The sequence below is a fragment of the Platalea leucorodia genome, assembly GCF_965183815.1.
Source record: "Platalea leucorodia genome assembly, chromosome: 3".
Lineage (NCBI taxonomy): Eukaryota > Metazoa > Chordata > Aves > Pelecaniformes > Threskiornithidae > Platalea > Platalea leucorodia.
Window position 1 is genome coordinate 75,936,181 of NC_138825.1, and position 16,908 is coordinate 75,953,088.

General features: G+C 46.8%; 1 protein-coding gene across 1 annotated transcript in view; it reads left to right on the forward strand.

The window, feature by feature from the left end:
• The first annotated feature begins 14,052 nt into the window (after positions 1 to 14,052).
• Positions 14,053 to 16,908, forward strand: part of FYN (FYN proto-oncogene, Src family tyrosine kinase) — a 140,664-nt gene continuing 137,808 nt past the window's right edge. The window contains exon 1 of the mRNA XM_082306376.1: positions 14,053 to 14,144. The gene's annotated coding sequence lies outside the window, so the exon portion shown is untranslated. The remainder of the gene's footprint in view (positions 14,145 to 16,908) is intronic.

A 16,908-nucleotide genomic window follows, 5' to 3' on the forward strand; every position in this document is an offset into this window, starting at 1 on the left:
CACCAGTCAAGGACTTTTCAGCTTTTCGTGTTCTGCCAGGTGCATAAGAAGCTGGGAGGAAGCATAGCTAGGACAGCTGACCCAAAGGTCTATTCCATACCATATGACACCATGCTCAGTATATAAGCTGGGGGAAGAAGAAGAAGTGGGGGGACATTGGGCGTGATGGCGTTTGTCTTCCTGAGTAACCATTACCCATGATGGAGCCCTGCTTTCCTGGAGATGGCTGAACACCTGCCTGCCGATGGGACGTAGTGAATGAATTCCTTGCTTTGCTTTGCTTGTGCACGTGGCTTTTGCTTTACCTATTAAGCTGTCTTTATCTCAATCCATGAATTTTCTCACTTTTAGTCTTCTGATTCTCTCCCCCATCCCACCGGGGGGGGAGTGAGCAAGCGGCTGTGTGGTGCATAGTTGCTGGCTGGGGTTAAACCACGACACAGGGCTACCACAGGAATAGCAACTGGCTCTGGAGGCATGACAGGAGCTGGTGGAGGAAAGGTAGGTACCTCCTGTGCTCCTTCCCCACACAGGAAGAAAAGCTTCAGGTTTGAGACCACTGCGAAATGGCAGCAAGGAGCAAGAGCTTTTCAGAGGGCTGTTCTTTCAAATTGGGATATATATAGCATGAATAAGCAAGACGCTATTCAAATGCTGTTTTTCTAGGTCTGTCCAGGCATGGCATCTCCTGCAGACATCCTTTCATCTCAGGCCACAAGCTCATAATCCTTTCCAGTCAGTAAAAGGCAAGAGGGACCTTTCATGCTTTCTGTAAGGAGGCAGGAGAAGGAGCAGCTCTGCCTCTCCTTATTGCCCAGGGTGTGAGACACACAGGGTCAGACATGCTGCTTATTCTCAGATCTTTACAATGAGCAGCCTAGCAGACCTCCACGAAGAACTGCCTCCATCTAGCAAGGTTATCCCAGCACGTACATGTTACCACAGCTGCTGACTTCCAAACTGATATAAGGAGAACAGAAGTTAAATTCTATTAAGGGTATGGACAAAATAGCGGTTATAGGCAAGTTTTAGTTTTTACCTAGGCCAGGCCTCCAATCTTAGTCTCTGCCTTTCTCTTCCACGACAGTCTTGCATTTAGCAGCTCTAGTAGCTTTTACAGGTAGATCTACTCCAAAGAGCACAGCATTAACATGTCTGAACCCGCCAGATGCCAAAAGTCTTGCTCCAAATTGCTGGTGCATGGCACAAGGCATACAAAGCACCTAGCAGAAATCTTCGTCTGTGTTCCCGAAGCAGCACAGCTTCACCAAAGTAGCAAATTTGTTCAAACAAAGCAGGACAATGATATGGCTTTCCCGTTCCAGAAGAGCTCATGTGATGCTGACTGGGGGAGCTCTGCAGCCTGTTGCACTGCACAGTGTCAAGTGGCAATGCCCTTAGTTTCCTAGTGTCATTAATACTGATTAGATCTTGAGTCTCTGCACTTAAAAAAGATGCAGGACACGACACAAGTACTGTGCCAGTAACTGCTCCCAAGAATAGCCCAGATCAGAACAAGGGGAAGAAGCCGTAGATTGCTGATTTTCTAGGCATTTGGGGATTGTTTATGGAGTGTTTCCCAGCTCTAGTTTTTTCAGTGATAGCATTTAGCAATGCGCATTTTGCAGAGAAAACCGTCCACAGAGATTCAGGAGAAGACTGTGAGTAAAGTGCATACCACACGTGGTGTGATACAAAATACTAGTTTTACCTAACCAATCCTGTTTCTTAACATCCATAAGACATGTTCATAGTGAAGTCCCTTGTTTTTTTTCACTCTGCCGAACCTAAGGATTCCCTTTGTCCTACCGGAATCGCCTCATTGGGCAATTAACATGGCTTTTTGCTCTTTTTGTGAGGCTGGGAATCTGGCCCATTTCACTCCAAGCATCAGTGAGGTGTTGAAACACAAACCTCTGAAAATTAGATTGCTTTGTCAAAAAAACAGCTTTCACTTAAAATATTTCAAAACCAAGAGATGTCAAAGTAAATTCTGCACGCCTCAAAGCAGAACAAAGTAACAGGCCCTAAAGAGAAAAGGGAGACTCCTGGCTTGAGATTTAAATTTTCCTTAAATTTAAATAACAAAAGTATTTTTCAAAGTATGACTCTCTTGGGCACTGTCATGTTATGTCGCCAAATAATTCATTAAAGAATGTTAGCTCTACTGCTGCTGTTTGAAGTGTCAGAGGTTTCTTTGCCTGAAACGGCCTGTTATTCCTAAGGATGGAGGGAAGAAGAGGGTTCTCTTTGTATTTTGCTTTCAGAGCACAATGGATTAAAAACAAAAAAATCCTTAATAATGAGATAACAGTGAGGGAACTCATTCTAAAGGATTGTAGAGCTCCGTAATACTATGTCGCCATCCATAGTAGGGCAAGGCTCTGCTCCCTCCCTGTGCACAAATTGCTTGATTGCACTCACTGCCACAGTTTGTTTCCTAATATTCAGCATGACATTTCCTGTTTCTAGCCTTGGGCTGAAATGGGTTTGATCCAGCCTGCCCTGAAATTAATGGAAAGACTGCTGTTTACTTCAGTGTCCCCTTTTTCCTCTTGCTGCAGCCCGTTGGCTGCTCCAATAATTTCTCTCGCTTTCATTTTGGCTGGCCTTCAAGTCCTTCCAAAACATCATGCCTCTTGTTCTATACACAAACACAGACAGAAAGAGGGAGAGACAAGATAATAAGCTGTTCGGCTCCAATCTTTTCGCCATGAGTGCTGGCCAAGGGGCACAGAGCAGTTCATGTGGCAGTGGTGCAGGGAGCGAAGCGGGCCCCCCTTTCCAGGCAGCCCTCGGCAGGCGCTCCAGCCTTCCCCAGCTACTCCCTCTCCACTGCAGTTGCCAGTACCAGCGTAGCCAAGAGCTACACTGCAGCTCTCTGCATTTACCAAACACTACGAGTCGAGTTTTCGAGGTCCCTAGATGCGATCCCACACCCAGTCCTGGTATAATGCCCCCTACTTGGGTGATTTTCCCTGTAACATTTCATTTTGTCCCAAAAAATGAGAAAGAGTGTGAATACTGCTCCTTGTTTACATTATAGTACTTAGCCTACTATCTACAGAGATAATATCTCTTTGGGTGACCTGCTTGCTGGGCTGCCAGCTCCCTGGGTTTGTGAGGTATTGTAAAAAGTCAGATGTACACTTTCCAGGTGCTCGATACTGAAATACGTAGCAGGTTTTTCTCCCACTGACAATCAACAGCCTTGCATTTCTGGTGCTCTGGTGTTCAGTCATTATGGGCTGATACTTTTTTGTCTGGCTTTATCAGTTTAACATAAGTTCTCAGAGGACTGTAGCTTGCCCACAGTGGCAGGCTTTGGCCCATAGGTGTTTCCCTTTTGTCCTGTTTCTTGCTCTTACTACCACTGCTGTTTGCCAGAGATAAGTACCAAAGGTATATATTCATCTTGACAGCAAGCATTTTTACAACTGCTGTTAACACTTTCTGCAGGGAATGCTTCTCCATTCAGGAGTGGTTTGATGTATGTTTTCTTTTTAGCAGCTTTCTTTAATAGGGCTGCAGCAATTTCAAGCAGCGATTAAGCTTTGTCATTGTAACATGATGGTGACGTAGAACTCCTCTTTCAAGGTAAATCAGCTGAACAGAGTGGCCCAAGTCAGGGCCATTATCTGAAAGCACAAGGCTGAGGGTACCAGTCCTGCTGAAATGATTCCTGCTGTAGTCAGTGCAGTGTCTGACAGTCGTCTGCCTCCCAGCAGCCTGAAAGACAGACCACAATGTGTGCACAGACAGGGAGGGATGAGCAGCCAAGGCAATTTCAGGGCCTCAGTTAGGTCAGCTCTGTTAGGCAGTAGTGGAAAGCGTCTGTGGTGTGGATAGGAGGGGATGAGCAAGCTTTAACTTTTGTCTGAGGTACCTGTAAATATCTATGTCTACACCATTGAATAAGGGAGGGCCAGGGACTGATCCTTGGTCCCAGTTTCCAAGTGGAACAGACTAGATCATGTCCACCCATCTGCGGGGTAGTCATCTACACAGAAGACTGTCCTAAGAAAGCTGAGTTTGAGTCATCCAAGAGAAGCCAGGAGTGACAATTAAACAGTGCGGACAACGTGCTACCAATGCTCAAGTTCATTCCCACACTCTCCCTTATTTAGAGCACAGACAAACCAAATGTTATGTGCATTTCATCAGCTTTGGGTTGGTTTTGCACATTCCCATATGAACCCCAACTGTTTACCAGGTCTTTGATATCCCTGGTCATGCCTGCCAAACAGTGACATCTCCAGGTTTTTGGAGACACACTTCAGTTTCAGAAGGCGCTCTGAGGAAGCTTCTGTGATCTGAGCACTGCGAGCCAACTGCCTTTAACTGTGATGCTATCTCGTATGCTCAGACTGCCTCGATAATTCAAGTACTCTGTGCATGTGGGTGGGAGTTCTCCTTTGGCATGTGCCCAGCTCTACAAAATGATAGATATGAGCACTTGTTTCATATGGTTTGTTCTCAGATTCCTTTCAGACGCTTCCTTGACAATGGTAAATAATTGGCTTGATTGCTTTCTGTGCCTTTCTGTATCTGTTTTTCTAGCAATTTGAGGATCTCATATTTTGGTTCATTTGCTGTACTTTCATGGCCAGGAAATGAAGTCAGCTATGTGTATCTAATTCACTCCTTTTGTTGTGTACCTCAAAACTGTAGCATTGCAGTTTCAGCATCATGGAGAGTCACTAGCAATAACTCCTTTAAAATGCTCTCTAGTGATTTAGTGTCATTTTCTACTTCAGTTGCTTTACATCCTGAAACTTAATGATGAAACGACTCACAGTGAACACGATTGCTAGACATTTCTTCTTGGTTTGGGTGTCTCTTGGTTCAGTGGTGATACTGAACTTAGTCCAAAAGCTACCAGCTGTCTCTGCTGTAGGAACTGGTTCTCCAAACTACAACTCACTAGCATCGCTTCGTGTGGTTGCCTTTTCAGTCATATTGCCATATTTTGGGACAGGATAAACGATCACCTGTTCCCTGGTGGTATGTAATGGTTATATGTGGTAACCATGTCTATGCTATCTTTTTTCCTTTTTTCAGAAGTCAGCAGCTGTCTGATGGTGGGAAAACAGTAGAAATAATGTCAGCTAGTTTAAAAACCTAATATTAAAGCCCTTTAATAATTATCTTTAGATGCAACTGTGTTGCATTTACCTTTTTGGCACACAGTCCTTGGGAGGTCAGCAAATGCCTGTGAATGACATGGCAGAAAAGTGCATTTTACTGTGTTTTCAGTCAAATTTTAATCCACTTCCTGAACTCTCTCAAAACAGGTTGTGGCCACGATCAGCTGTAGCTGCCGCCATGCAGTTTCCTTGTTGGTGCAACAGAAGGTTGTGAGATACGTGCAGCTCCCCATAGATCCAACTAATCCCACTCCTATTGTTGACAGGCATTACTCACATCTTCTGCAGATGGGATCCTAAATGCCATTCCCAATTTTCTGCATCTAGATGAGGTCCATAATCTTGCAGAGGAGCCATTTGACTTGCCTGAGTGCTCTTGCCATTACTGCTGTTTGCCATGAAGCACTGGGAATCGTTCTGCTTCTCCAAAGTTGACAATCCTCATCCAGAAAGGTATTTAGTCATGATCTCCAGTTGTCTGCAAGTGTGCAGCTTGTCTGGCTATGGTGCTTGCCTAGCTTTTCCTCATCCAGTCATAGCACGGGGAAAGTGGAAGCACACTCATGGAAGCGCTTCAAGGACACCCAAAAGGCACTTTTGGGCAAAGGTACTTTAATTACCAGCCAACTCTTCTAAGCTCCCAAACGAAGGAAGCACTGAAGTGAAGCAAAGCATAGGCATCTGAAAAGAAAGAGCATCCTGTTGGGTAGGAAAAGTGCACAAGAGAAGGGTGCAGCAGAACACTCGCGCACAGAGAGTCATCATGATCTGGGTAACGAAAGATGCTTATCCTGCCCGAGTTGGTACAGTCATTCACGTGGTGACACCCATGACAGCCCTGTTGACCACGCCCTAAAGGGACTCAGAATAATGATGGCAGCTTGAATTTTCTACCATCCTACCACCATTACAGTACTCTAGCTGGGTCTGGTTGACAGAGTTCATTTCTTGAACAACGCTGTGCAAGTCTTTATCGCTTCACATATTTACTACCGCCCTAATGCTTGTTTTGCATTTGATTTCCTGAGGTGTTTTTTGTTTGTATCACGGGGTTTGATTTGGGGCAGGGTTTTTTGATGCCATCTTGTATTTGCATCATGAGGTTGTCTGAGGTTTACAGCTGCATTTCTTTTTCCACACCTTTGCACTGCGTTAATATTATGTGCCTGCAAAATCTCACTCTTGGTCTCACTTCCTGCCTCCTCGACAATGTTATTTTATATTTTTTCTTTTATCAGTACATTTGATCTCAATGACTTCTCTTTCAATGATTATTGTATTCAAAGTCTTTATGCAGGGCACCCTTTATTACCCCTCAGATTATTCACGTTTCCCTTTTAATTTTGGCTACTTTTTTACCTCTATGCATTTTGGTTTTGCATTCATATGGGTACACTGTCATGTTTTCTCTCTTCTGCTTAGTGGATTAACAATTCTAGGTCTGGTCCATTTTAAATCTTGCATTTACATAGGAAACTGCACCTTACCCTTACATACAGCTCCAGTTTTTGGAGACTTGTTGAGGAATCTTCTTTTAAGTCTTTAAAATTCTTATATTCAAGTCCTTTGAGATTTGATAATCACATGAATCTTGAACAGTTCAGCCAGATGATCATCTGTTCCAGTCTTTTGCTTGCATGCACTGAGCAGATACTCTTTTTGGGTGGAAAGAGTCTTAGAGAGTTTTTAGATCTTCACTTGGGTGCTCACCATCTTAGTCCTGATGCATCTGTTCAGCACACAGCTGTGTGTCTGTCACAGAGAGCAGTGTGGCTGCATTTATTTTGTTTCTCCTTCTGTCTGGCTTCACTACATCCTATATCTGTCTTCCACTGAAAGCGAGGGAATGTCCAAATGATGTGCATGGCCTGTCTGCATACAGGCAGCTATGGTACGGTGCCATGATTATTGTTTTTTCTTTAGTTGAAGGATCCAGAATTCATCCTTAATGATGGATGCAATTACAGTTCCCAAGGAAAAAAGGCTCCCAGTTAGAAATTAAGCCAATGAGGGCACATGTTCACTTTTTGACATTGTTAACAAAACAGGCAATTCAAAATACTACAAGAGGTGAGAACAGGGCAAAACGAGGGCGGTGGCATTCAAACCTGCAGCTCCACAACAGCAGCCCGTGGTGCTGCCAACGTGATGACAGCCAAGGTGATGGCTGCTTCGTGGGAGATTCGCACTGAATCACATCCGTTTGCAGGTGCCAGCAGACACAGCGTGGGCAAAGAGCACAATGAGCACACTGCTGGCTTGCATGTGTTTTCCTTGGAGATAACAGCAGCGGCAGAGGCTTCGATTAATAAGCTGAAAGCAAACGCTAATCTTATTAATCCTTGCTTGGAATCCAGTCCACAAGTCCGAATGTTGTTAGAAATAGGGTTAGTATCAGTAAAGGGGTACTTCAAGGCCCTAGGTATGTGACAGGGATGAATGCATGGGGCACTAGAGTGAAGACAGCCTCTATGAGCATGAGTAGAAAGGGGCAGATTTGGGAAAGAAGGTGAGTAAGAAGATCTATCAGAAATTGGAACCCAGCCCCAAACCGTGGGACCACCCACCAGCACTCCACTGTCAGCAGATAGCTGGAAACTCGCTGGTAAGGTGTGCACTTTGTACCTTCCTAATCACTGTCCCAGGCAGCCGATGACAGCCCACTGCTTCTGGGTGGCAACTCTGCAGCCTCCAGGAGGAGGTGTGCAGGCAGCCAGACGACTCTCCCAACCCTCTAATAAGCTCATTAGCATATGTCTTTGCTAACGATACATATGGAATGAGACTACTCCCGTATGACAGATCTCTGGGTTATTTTACCATTTAAAAAAAAAAAAAACCCTGGGAAATCACATCCAAAAATAGATTAAAAGAACACGAGAAGTGGAAGGTCAAGCGTTCAACAGTTGGGTAGCGCCAGAACTGGGACGGTTTACATAACCTTGCTGTAGCTTCCCTGAGTGGATGCAGTAGTTAGTCACAGGATCATGGGTCTTCTTTTCCAGAGAATCTTGACTCATTTGGTGATGTAATGGCCAAAAGAATTAAAGAGAAAAATAGAAATATTGCTCTCCTCACATTCAGGAGGTGGCACTGTGCGGAAATCCAGCCCCACAATGGAAACAGAATTATTAATTTTCTTCATGAGCTTCTGCAGTACAGCCTGCCCAGAATATCTTTAATTATTTACAAATAGTAATTAATCTTCACGCTGCAGAAGTAAGAAGACATTGTCATCCCCATTTTATATGTTGGGGACGGAAGCACTAAAATCAAAGTTTTCCCTTGGGTAATCTGAGGTATCCTTATAGGGTAAGTTATTCCTTAGCACCCGCTTACATTTTAGACCTGAAGACTGCTATGTTAGTTCTGTTACACAGTGTAACATTAGGGATACAAACAGTGACAGGCAAGAAACAGTTTACTTCTATTTTTTTGGCATTTAGGGATAGTTCTTTGGAAAGTGTATGCTTCTGGGAATCACAAAGCCCTATGTAGCCCTGTTTTTTGGAAGACGGAGTGTACGTCTGCAATTTATTAATGCATCTGCTACAGGGTTGGTCTCTATAAGTAAATGAAGAAAGTGATATTTAAGAATAAACTCAAGCTTTTTGCTCCGGGTTTATTCCACCACAGGAAGCCAGCTTTCCCAGCATTCCTCTGATGCTCAGCAGAGGGCTAATGCTGACAGCAGAAGGAGGACAATGATGCATCTTTAAGTGTATTAACAGTTCTCCATTTCTACAAAATTATGTAATGTCGTATACACACTGCCTCCTGTATCTTCGAAAAGATACTGTCCCCAAAAAAGAATTAATATATTCCTTGGCTGGATTATAGATGCACTGCTGTTTCCAGTGTCCTTCTTCTGCAGGCTCCTCACTGTCATTTCAAAAATATTTTTACTGTAAGTCAATACATTTTACCAACTTTCACAGAGAGTTTAAAATGTTTATTTAAGTAAGTAAAATAAGAGTAAGAAATTTTTTTTCTGAGTTTAGTAAGATGCAACTTTTAATAATTCTGGAAGTTATGAAAAGATGGATTTAATATTTTTATGTTATTTCTGGATTTCCTCAGGTAGCCCCGTGTGTGGTTTTTTCCCCATGTCCACGTGTAGCCACAGAGAGTGCAAACACATCCGGAACTTGTAAACACCGACATTTAACTTTTAGAAAACGCATGGTCCCATTTGAAGATGTTATTCTTACAGTTTAGCACCTGCTTTGCTGGTTTGTGAAAACCTCTGTGCGGTGTCTGAGGAAACACCTCTTCCAATTTGTGTTTTAGGGACATTCAAAGACAAGAAGAAAAGCAGGCTGGTATGAACGTAAACATTGGAGATTAGGCCCTCTACAGCAATAAGGAAGGCCTCTTCTGTTTATTCTTTAAAGACATAATTGTGATGGAGTTTCCTCTGCCTACCTGCTCCCACAAACGGTGTCTCTGTTATACAAAATGCAAAGCGCTCTTCTCCTATCCCTGCCAATAGCCTTCCTTCAGCTTCCGCGTATTAGCGGGATTAGCGCTGACGAGCAGGCTGAAGAGCTCAGCTCAAACCCTTCCCATCTGCTTCCAGGCTGCTGTTCCCACCTCGAAGACGGTCTCCCCAGGGAGGCAGACCTGCCACCTCAGCATCCCCTGGCAGCAATCACCAGTGAGTCAGCAGGACCCATTTAGCACTCCCCAGCCGAAGCATCTCCTGAAAACACAGTGGGATGTTTCAGGCAAATACTGTCAGACTCTTAAAATACTGTAGGCAAGTTCAGATCCTTTTTTTCCCCACTACTCTGTAATTATTATTATAATATGCTATACATGACAGGCTATAGCTGGTAAAATACACACAGCCAAAACCAAAACGAATAGAAGCGTCACCAAGTTAGCAATGCAGAAAGGGAGGAAGCGTAAGAGAGGGTTTAAAAGGGTGAAGCCGATTAGTGACCTGTTAGTCTGTGATTAGTCTACTGGTTTGAGTGAAGAATTTGAACATGACGTTTGGTTATCCTTCTGAAAGGTAGTCACAATCAAAAAGTTTGCGATAAAAAAAGGCACTGTAAAGCTTACCACTTTTGGGATCTTTTAAAATACAAGTTTCTTAGGTTCTCACTTTTACAAATTACGGCTCGGAAGAATCCAGCAAGTAATGCTGATGGGTTTTTCTGAGAGGCAGCCTAGCTTTACCAGCAGTGGTTTGAAACAACCAAGAAAACTGATGTCCTGCCCTGTTCTACAAAAGAGCTGCCTTTACATCTCCTTGCTATTACAAACTTCAGCATGTTTTGCTTCTCAAAGTATTACCTTTCAGTACAAACTGTAGCTATTATTTATTCAGCATACACTCATGATACCGGTCACTGATTTCTTGCCTGCTGAGAAGTCCGACAGGCACTCGTGTGTCATTTTGTGACTGTTGTACTGCATGCCCGGATGTTAAATTATTAATACAAATAAAACCTAATTAGGCTCTGTAATTTTCGTATTGCTCAACTGCAAAAATGGCATGGCTTTTTGCAACTCTATAGGAAGTCAGGAGCGAGGAATAGGAAGAAAAGGGAAAAATCTTGACACTACATCACTTAGCACATGTGACTGACTGCAGAATTGAGGTTTGACAGTATTTTTCATGTTTTCCATGAAAACAGCTGATGCTGTTTCGGTGGACATTATTTCAAGATTTTAATGATAAGCGTGTTAAGGTGAGGTTGGAGAAAGAAGGAGAACGTAGTTTGGCATGAGGAGGAAGGCCACATAGATGAAGGTGGGAGAAAACAGCGTTATGGACTTAAGGCTAAAATAGAAAAGTCGAGGGAGTAAGAGGAGAATGTAAAGAGCTGCTCCTGTATTATCTAGGGAAATTTAATTATTTCTTCTGTTTAGCTGGGAGGATGCCTGTCAGATCTTCTGGGTGATTCCTGAAGGCAGATATCAATATGGTCAGACCACAGTGGTAAGTGCCAAAGATCAAGACTTGTGCAAGGAGGAGATGCTGTGGGCATGCACGGGCTCAACTCCCAGAGGCAACACTCCAGCACGTCTAACCTCTCCCACGGCGGCCGCAGGAACTCACAGCAGCTCTGCTGGTCTTCATGATCCTAAAGAAATTACAGCTCCCCTAAAGGGGAAACCCAAGGTTCCTTCCTATGCTTCCCATGCACTTGGTTTCTGACTCCACACCTCGCTCCCCTTCAGCTGTACTAGCTCAGAGCGTCAGACTTGCTACGGCATGCTGCCAAGCCAGTTTATCTGCCCAGGCTTAGAGCGGCTTTGTGGCTGATGTGTGTGATATTGGTTTGGTCTGCTTTCATTGATTAGTTGGTTATTTTCTGGTTTGGCTCAAAAAAGAGTGGCGGGTTGTTTTTTGTTTGGGTTTTTTTTTTTTTTTCCTTTGTGCCATTCTGGTTTTAATTCATGGCAAGAGCATTCAAAGTTTTGGACAAGGATTCTTTATTCCCAGTTTCTTGATTATAAAATTAAGTGCTTTTATTTCCCATAGCTTTTGCAGGAAGAACATCTGGTTCTCTGATTAATTTCCAAGATGCCTGAGATCCCCAAGAATATAAACCTCTATCGACTTGTGGGAAGGTAAGATTATGCATAAGCCCATAAAAAAGGCAAACTTTTTGCACCGTTTGCAGTGCTGATATAGTCTCCAAGCTGGAAGTTTGTGACTCTGCTCTCGCTCCAGACTGCGCTGGGCCAGCTGAGGCTGCTCTCTGGCCAGCAGCTCTGTTCTGCCTGAGCCAGTGCCTGCCGCTGGCCCAGTGGCTGCAGCCTGAGCTCCTCAAAGTCCATAGGATCAAGATCCCATCCAGCGTTTCTGGAAAGGCAGAACCAGACCTCTCCACCAAGCTGCTGTTATCACCCGACAGGATGAAAAGCAATAATTGGTTTTTCAATTGATCTATACATTTCTACTCTTGTGTTGTTTGTACCTTCTATATGGTAATTTATTTTTTTTTTTTTAATCAATCTGCATGAAAAGACCAGGAGGGAAACTAAAAATGAGCTACCTAGGAGCCTGAAAATTTTGTTTGTTTTTACATCTATGATCAGGTTTTAAATGAGAAGTGACACGAGTGACATTTTCTTTTGGAATTCCCATTCTCTCCAAATTCTTTATATGAATTAGTGGAGCAAACTCTGTTGGGTCCTGAAATGTAATGATCAAGAGTCACCTACACACAACCTACATGGTCACCTAGACAGAGAAATGAAACACTTTTTTCTTGTAAACACATGGCTGTAGACATTCTGATGGGAAACAAGGTTACATTTGAACCTGTGAAGCTGTAATTTCATCAGGAAATCAAATCACCAGGATGAAATGATTCTCTGGTTAAATACCGGCAGCCAAAAATGAAATCCAGGGAGGAGAAGGGAGAGAGAAATGTAAACCTTATTTATTGAAAACTTGTCTTATAGTTCTCTTTGCTTTTCTTCAACATGTTTTATTAAGTTTCTCTCCCTCTGCATCTGTATTTTACATCCGTCTCCTGTTCTTGTTGGAGCCTAAACTGCAATTTCTTCAGTGCTAAGGCAAAAGATCTTTCCAAGCCTAGGAGACGAGTGACAGCAAGATGCGCCAATCTGTCAACACAGGAGCACAGGTCACGGGCAGGGTTGTGTTGGAGCGGGGACCTGAAGCTGTAGCATGTGGTGCTTTCAGTGGGCATCGGAGGTGGACGCGAACACCTTGAGAAATGCCAGGAGGAGTTACGGCGTTCCTGAGGACCTGAAGGGAACACAGCGTACAGAGATCACCTGCCTGTGGAGCACGGTGCGCCGTGACTGGCGGGCAGCAAAGCCCGCGCGTCTTTGGGCACGGCGCAAGGCCGAGGCCCCAGCAAAGGCGCCCAGCTGTGCTGCGGGGAGGGCAGGTACCCCCCTGGAAGGTGGCCGTGCTGGGGCTGGCACTCCTCATAACACAGCCGGCTGAAATACTCTGCGATTGAATGCAAAAAGTGGAATAAAACCATAACTCTGGAAAACCTCCGCGGATTTCATTACCGACGTTGCCTTATAACCCACTATTGCCAATTTCAAGAATTAGGGGGGAAAAAAAATCATAATAATAAAACAAGACGCTGGCTTTTACAAAGAGGCGTAATCTGCTTAAGGTTGTTCTCCCATTCATCGGGGATGTTGAGACGTTCAGCTCCCGCCTCCCGCCTCCCCGAGGCACGCAGCGGGGCCCGGGGCGCGGAGCAACGGGAACCGCGCCGGCGGTGGCGGCTGCCGGCCGCGACCCCCGCCAGGGGCCGGCCACCCCTCCCTCCTTCTCCCTACACCTCGCCCCCGGCTCCTCTCCCCGGCCAGGCCGGGGCAGCCTCCGGCACGGCCCCGCCGGCCACCCGCGGGCCGCCCGAAACGGCTGCCGCTACCCGGGGGCGGCGGCCGGGCGCTGCCCTCCCCGCCGCCGCGGCCACCGGGCGCTGAGGGGGCCGCCTCGCCCGCCCCGCCCCCCCCGCCGCCCGCCAATCAGAGCGGCGGCGGCTGCCGGCCGCGCCTCGCCATAGGCCGGCGGCGCTGCCAGTCTGGGACCGCCCCCGCGGCGAGGCGCGGCGGCGGGGGGGGAGGCGGCTGCCGGCTCCGTGCGGGCGGGCGGGCGGGCGAGCGGGGCCGGGCGGCGGCGGCGCTGCGGTTGCGCCATCTGTCAGGAGCCCCGGTGGGAGGGGAGCGCCCGAGCCGCGCTCGCCCGGGCGGAGCGGAGCGGAGGCGAGGCGGCAGCAGCAGCAGCAGCGCGGGGAGCCCGTGCGAGCTCATCCCTGCCCAGGCTTCGGCTCCCCCGCCGCACGAAGCCGCCGCCTCCGCGCCCGGCCGGGGCTCGGCGCAGCGCGTCTGCCCGCGGGGAGAGGCAGCGGCGCCCGGAGCGGCGCCCCTCGCTGCGGGCGGGCGGGGGCAGCCGGCGGAGGAGCGGAGCGAGGAGGATGTGAGTGCGGCGGCGCCGCCCCGGCCCCGCGCTGAGCCGAGCCGCGCCGCGCCGCGCCGCCTCAGGTAACGGAGGGGCCGGAGCCCGCCGCGCCGCCGCCGCCCGGGGGAGCGGGGGCGGGGGGGGACGGACGGACGGACGGACGGATGGCTGGATGCTGCGGCGCGTTTGTTTCCTTTGTGCGCCCGAGCGGTGAGGGGGTGCGGGGGCTGCCGGGGAGGGGAGGCGGCCGCGCCGCTGCGGGTGTCCCCCACGCACCCCCGCCGGCGGCCGGCGGCCGCGGCCCGGGGCGCTGGGAGGGCCGGGGGCAGCGCCGGTGCCCGGCGGTGCGGGGCCGGGGCGGGCGGGCGCCGCGCCCCTGCGTGCCCGGGGGTCGCCCCGGGCCGCGTCCCCCCCGCCCCGCGGCAGCCGGCCGGGGCGCGGGGAGGGGGCGCAGCACAGGGCTGTATTTGTTGCCGCCGAACTGCGAAAAAGGGGAGGGGGGAAATAAATAAAAAGAGCTTCTCTCCCTCTGAAATAAATCGTATAGGTTTTGCGCGTCTGTGACAAAGGCCTCTTTCAGGGAAGAAAGAAGGGACGCACAAAATGCCCAAGGGTGGTAGGATGTGAAAAGAGGCTTGTTTCTTGTCTTTCCCCTAGAGCCTCTCTGTTCCTCCCCAGATGAGGCCGCTGATCCGGTGCCAGTTCCTTTCCAGCCACATTTCAGATTAGCGAGATACCAAACGACACACCATGGGTGCCAGCGTTTTGCTGCGTCTGCAGAGCTACGGCGTACGTGTCGCCCGACCTCCTTAATAACGCTCAGTTTGGTTTCTGCTTCCTCGGGAACTCGCCTTGTTTCTTCTCCGTGTGGATTTTGCGTGTGCCTGAGCGCTAGGAGAGGGCCGGGGAGGGAAGGGGGTCACTTTGTGAAAACAAGACCATGATGTCTTGGTCTGTTCAGCAGTGACAGGGAGGGCAGGGCTGAGTCGGTCGGTGCTGGAGGAGAAGGTTTAGGCTGAGTGGAAAGCAACCCTCTGCAGTTGTCCATCAATCATTCTGGTACGCTCTGATTCTTAAAATGCTAAATAACAAGGGGGAACGGACCGGGCTTTAGAAATGCATGCACAGTACTGGGAACGCCTTTGAGACCTTGTCATTTTCCTCCTTGTATACAACCTCCTTAACTCCCACATCCTTCCTTCCACCATCCCTGCAGCTGTAACACTTTCCAGTATCTCCTCCCCACACACCCATCTTTTTTTTTTTTTTTTTTTTTTTCCTTGATATCTTTTTAACTAGCATTCTGTGGCCGAAGCTTAGAACAATTGCAGGTGAAGATCTGTTTGTTTATGTGCTGGTGGAGGAAGTGTTTTCATTAGGGTTGACTCGTCTGATCTCCCATGAGGAGGAACAGTAAGCTAAAGGGACACTGTCAACTTGAAATCCGGAGAATGTGCATGATGAATGGAGAGCTGTGTCCAATATTACACCCACCGTCGAGCTCCCTGCTGGAGATCTGTGGTTTTTATAAGCCTGTCTTCTGACTGTGTGGGTTTGTCATGCAGTGAAGGAGTAAAAACACACTTCAAACAAAGTTCTGTTAAGTGAACAAAGGAGGCCAGAAGAAAAATACCAGAGTGGGAAGGGTAGGGAAGGAAGCATCTCCAACTTCTCAGTCACATCCATTGAAGCCACTGCTTGATCCAGTGGGAAACTGGAGGGCAGAGAAGTTCATTTTTCAAATTAAATGTTTACTTAGTATCAGTAAAGTGGAAAGGTTGTTACGTTCCCTGCAGTGGTATAGGAGTTTTCAGCACCTTGATGTATATGCTCAGAAAACTGGTAGCACTTGATGGATGTCAGTAGATCTGTTACTTTTCACAATTTTTAAAGAACAACTTTGAGAAGAGAATCTTGGAAAAATAACAATGGGTTCCTTCCTGAGGCCTTTTTTTACCCCATGAAGCTGTGATTTTGATGAAAAAGAGAAAGGAAGATGACCTAATTAATGCCTTCAACGTTTGTATTTCGTTGGTAGTAAGCTGCAGATTTCTCTTAGTTTGTTGAAATGTTCAGGTGTTTCTTAGAGGGTGCCTGTAAGACTGCTTCTTCTCCACCTCTAACAAATTACTGCCTCATTTGCGTGGCTCCTCTTTGGCAAAAATAAGTATTTCCAATATGAGGTTGTCTAATGGTAGGCCACTGGCTGTGGTGTTTTGTGGTTTATGCTTCAGGCATGTTGTTTCAGAAATTTTGTGTTGCCTGCTGGTGGAAGACGTAGTGGCGTGATATACCAGTTAAGTATAAAACCCTGAACAGGCTTCTCTAGAAATTGTTTTGATGTTGAATAAATACATGTCTTCAGTGAAGGATAAACAACTTTGGTGTATGGGCATGGCAGTTGATGTAAGGCAGAAGTGATGAAGGTGCTACAGAGAAATTTCTTATTAATCATTTTCATTTTAAGTATCTTTAAAAGTTAGGGCCCACTGACAAATTTCTATTTCATTTGAGTAAGATAAAGCATTGCTGATGAGCTAGATATTTTTGAGGTACTGTACTAGATTTCACAATAACTTTACACAAAATGCCTGAATAGTGTCATCTGAAATGCATGGGTGCAGCCTGACACGGAGAGGACCTCTGTGGCCACTGGCCCTATGGCTTAGCCCAATTAAACCAAATATACTAATCTGGACATGGTATGGTCTGCACTGGATTTACAGTGTAATAAAATTGTGGCTAGACTAGTGAAAACTGTCCGGTGCCTTTGCAATGATTTAACACTGTAATATGATACATCTACAGTATCATATATTTAGTTGTGTTAAAGAAGGCTTGGAGCTG